The sequence below is a fragment of the Syngnathus floridae genome, unplaced genomic scaffold, assembly GCF_059516105.1.
Source record: "Syngnathus floridae isolate MCC-2025c unplaced genomic scaffold, RoL_Sflo_1.0 HiC_scaffold_51, whole genome shotgun sequence".
Classification (NCBI taxonomy): Eukaryota; Metazoa; Chordata; class Actinopteri; order Syngnathiformes; family Syngnathidae; genus Syngnathus; species Syngnathus floridae.
The window spans coordinates 49050-53750 of record NW_028284080.1 but is presented as its reverse complement, the minus strand read 5'-3'; the positions used below and the strand labels follow the sequence as shown (position 1 = coordinate 53750).

Genomic DNA, 4701 nt, shown 5'->3' with positions numbered 1-4701 from the left:
TCAGTGCGGCATGGTGTTGTTCAGTGCGGTATCGTGTTGTTCAGTGCGGTATCGTGTTTCTCAGTGCGGTATCGTGTTGTTCAGTGCAGTATCGTTGTGTTGTTCGTATTGTGTTTAACACTTAGCCTCTAACACTTAGCCTCTAACACTTAGCCTCTAGCATCTAGAAGGTAAATAAATAGGAAGGAAGGACTCACCGGTGACGTCTTCGCCCACGTCCAAGCGTTGTACTTTGTATTTTCATCCTTCTGACAGTGGAAAACATAGCCAACAAACACCGTGGAACCTAAACGAATGAAAGAAAACTATCATTTGGCCACAACCAACATTCACAGATACAACACAATGTGACGTGCGGGGTTGAGGTTAAAGGTTGAGTGAAGGGCCCTCGTTTTAAACTACTTTTTTGAAAAGGATTGGGAACAAGTAAGACGTATTTAATTTATTTAATGGGAAGTAGTAAGAGCTATTGAATTTAATCTATGTATTATATTCTATTGTATTGTATTCTGTTGTATTCTTTTGGATTGTATTCACACTAACCCCACTAAAACTTCAGCCCACAAAAACTCGCCTCTGGCGCCTAGCCTCTGGCACTTAGCCTCTAACACTTAGCCTTTAACACTTAGCCTTTAACACTTAGCCTTTAACACTTAGCCTAGAAGGTGAATAAATAGGGTTAAAGGTTGAGTGAAGGGACCTCGTTTTAAACTACTTTTTTGTAAAGGAGTGGGAACAAGTAAGACGTATTTAATTTATTTAATGGGAAGTAGTAAGACTTATTAAATTTATTTAATCTACTTTTCTTCCCAGGCAAAATTTGATGTGCTGCAATTCCAAATTTCCAAAGTGAATGAAGGAATGAAGTCCTTTAAATTATGATTTTGTATAAATACTAGGCATTAACACAAAATCGACGGCACAAAATGGGCAGACTTTACTTGTTTGAAAAGGACTGGTTACAAGACAGACTTTTTTAATTTATTTAATGGGAAGAAGACTTATTTAGTTTAATTGATCTATTTTTGTTCCCTGGCAAAATTCGATTTGCTGCAATTCCAAATTTCCAAAGTGAATGAAGGAAAGAAGTCGTTTAAATTATGATTTTGTTTAAATACTAGGCATAGATACAAAATCTACGGCACAAAATGGGCAGACTTTACTTGTTTGAAGAGGACTGGTTACAAGACAGACTTTTCTGATTTATTTAATGGGAAGAAGACTTATTTAGTTTATTTAATCTATTTTTGTTCCCTGGCAAAATTGGATTTGCTGAAATTGTATTTTGCCAAATCTTGCCTTGAGACCTGATAGGAAGTATTAAACGCTTAGTTAAATCAATACAAGTTGGTAATAAGAGCGAGTAATGTTGGTTGAACCGATGAATGAAGGTTGAAAGCAATTTAAATTATGACTTTGTATAAATACTAGATATTAACAGAACATCTACTGCGCGAAATGGGCAGAGTTTACTTGTTTGAGAAGGAGTGGCTTATTCAAAACTAAGATTTATTTAATCTGTTTGTTCCCAGGCAAAATTGGATGTGATGCAATTCCAAATTTCACCACATGATGGTGCCCAATTTTGACTTCATAGGACATATTAAACACTTAGCTTGTTATTATGTTCAAGGTAATCAGATTTGTTTATTATTCTAATGGCCTCTTCAAAACTATTCTGGATTACTACTTTGGATCTATTCTACATTACTTGGCAACAACATACTCTGTAACAGATTAGGCAGTATAATCATATCTGTTAACTTGAGAGTGCCCACACTCAATCTACTTATCGTGATGTGTTAAATCAATTACTGTTAGACATTATTTGTCTGATAATCTACCAAATCTTTGAATTGAAGAATTTGTGATTTAATTAATAGCTTGTTGTTATGTTAAGGGTAATCAGACTTGTATATAATTCTAATGGCCTTCTTTTGAAAACTATTCTGAATTACAACTTTGGATCTTATATTACTTTGCAACAATCTACTCCGTGACAGATTAGGCAGTATAATCACATATGTTAACTTCAGTGCCCACACTGTATTTATTTATGGTTATTTGTTAAATCAAGTACTGTTAGACATGAAATAGGAAGTGTTTAACATAAATGTTATGGCTACTCACCATTGTAGCTCGCTCCTGGTCAATGATACGAGCCTCTTCTTGCAGTGGAAAACTTGCAGCCAACAAACACCGTGGAACCTAAAGGAATGAAATTAAACATTAACATTTCGCCTCGACCAATTTTCACACGTACAACGCAACGCGGCTACACTTCTGCTATTACAAACGTAAATCTCCTTAAACACAATGAGTGTTACTTACCGTGTACGCTCTAGACGGTCCAGTTGCAAGCAGAAAATAAAGATATTTCTGTTGATAATCGTCGCTGCTCAGTGGCTCACGGCCATCGCGCCAACAGATTTGAATTTTGGCGGAGGTTCGGGCAATTACGTCATATCCACGGCACATGACTGCGACGTAATACCCGCTTATCTGAAACGGCAGTTAAAAGTAGAGTTACATCAAGTTTTCTTGGAACCTAAACGAATGAAAGAAAACTATCATTTGGCCACAACCAACATTCACAGATACAACACAACGTGCGGGGTTGGGGTTAAAGATTGAGTGAAGGGCCCTCGTTTTAAACTACTGTTTTGAAAAGGAGTGGGAACAAGTAAGACGTATTTAATTTATTTAATGGGAAGTAGTAAGACTTATTAAATTTATTTAATCTACTTTTCTTCCCAGGCAAAATTTGATGTGCTGCAATTCCAAATTTCCAAAGTGAATGAAGGAATGAAGTCCTTTAAATTATGATTTTGTATAAATACTAGGCATTAACACAAAATCGACGGCACAAAATGGGCAGACTTTACTTGTTTGAAAAGGACTGGTTACAAGACAGACTTTTTTAATTTATTTAATGGGAAGAAGACTTATTTAGTTTAATTGATCTATTTTTGTTCCCTGCCAAAATTCGATTTGCTGCAATTCCAAATTTCCAAAGTGAATGAAGGAAAGAAGTCGTTTAAATTATGATTTTGTTTAAATACTAGGCATAGACACAAAATCTACGGCACAAAATGGGCAGACTTTACTTGTTTGAAGAGGACTGGTTACAAGACAGACTTTTCTGATTTATTTAATGGGAAGAGGACTTATTTAGTTTATTTAATCTATTTTTGTTCCCTGGCAAAATTGGATTTGCTGAAATTGTATTTTGCCAAATCTCGATTTGAGACCTGATAGGAAGTATTAAACGCTTAGTTAAATCAATACAAGTTGGTAATAAGAGCGAGTAATGTTGGTTGAACCGATGAATGAAGGTTGAAAGCAATTTAAATTATGACTTTGTATAAATACTAGATATTAACAGAACATCTACTGCGCAAAATGGGCAGAGTTTACTTGTTTGAGAAGGAGTGGCTTATTCAAAACTAAGATTTATGTAATCTGTTTGTTCCCAGGCAAAATTGGATGTGATGCAATTCCAAATTTCACCACATGATGGTGCCCAATTTTGACTTCATAGGACATATTAAACACTTAGCTTGTTATTATGTTCAAGGTAATCAGATTTGTTTATCATTCTAATGGCCTCTTCAAAACTATTCTGGATTACTACTTTGGATCTATTCTACATTACTTGGCAACAACATACTCTGTAACAGATTAGGCAGTATAATCACATATGTTAACTTGAGAGTGCCCACACTCAATCTACTTATCGTGATGTGTTAAATCAATTACTGTTAGACATTATTTGTCTGATAATCTACCAAATCTTTGAATTGAAGAATTTGTGATTTAATTAATAGCTTGTTCAGGGTAATCAGACTTGTATATAATTCTAATGGCCTTCTTTTGAAAACTATTCTGAATTACAACTTTGGATCTTATATTACTTTGCAACAATCTACTCCGTGACAGATTAGGCAGTATAATCACATATGTTAACTTCAGTGCCCACACTGTATTTATTTATGGTTATTTGTTAAATCAAGTACTGTTAGACATGAAATAGGAAGTGTTTAACATAAATGTTATGGCTACTCACCATTGTAGCTCGCTCCTGGTCAATGATACGAGCCTCTTCTTGCAGTGGAAAACTTGCAGCCAACAAACACCTTGGAACCTAAAGGAATGAAATTAAACATTAACATTTCGCCTCGACCAATTTTCACACGTACAACGCAACGCGGCTACACTTCTGCTATTACAAACGTAAATCTCCTTAAACACAATGAGTGTTACTTACCGTGTACGCTCTAGACGGTCCAGTTGCAAGCAGAAAATAAAGATATTTCTGTTGATAATCGTCGCTGCTCAGTGGCTCACGGCCATCGCGCCAACAGATTTGAATTTTGGCGGAGGTTCGGGCAATTACGTCATATCCGCGGCATTTGACTGCGACGTAATACCCGCTTATCTGAAACGGCAGTTAAAAGTAGAGTTACATCAAGTTTTCTTGGAACCTAAACGAATGAAAGAAAACTATCATTTGGCCACAACCAACATTCACAGATACAACACAACGTGCGGGGTTGAGGTTAAAGATTGAGTGAAGGGCCCTCGTTTTAAACTACTGTTTTGAAAAGGAGTGGGAACAAGTAAGACGTATTTAATTTATTTAATGGGAAGTAGTAAGACTTATTAAATTTATTTAATCTACTTTTCTTCCCAGGCAAAATT

General features: G+C 35.7%; 1 long non-coding RNA gene across 1 annotated transcript; it reads right to left on the bottom strand.

The window, feature by feature from the left end:
- Window positions 1–2335: 2335 nt before the first annotated feature.
- LOC148378369 (uncharacterized) lies at window positions 2336–4433 on the bottom strand. The gene is made up of 3 exons (XR_015855951.1): window positions 4268–4433; window positions 4067–4144; window positions 2336–2502 (listed from the first exon to the last, which is right to left on the bottom strand). It is a non-coding gene; the product is annotated as an uncharacterized LOC148378369 (long non-coding RNA).
- Window positions 4434–4701: the final 268 nt, after the last annotated feature.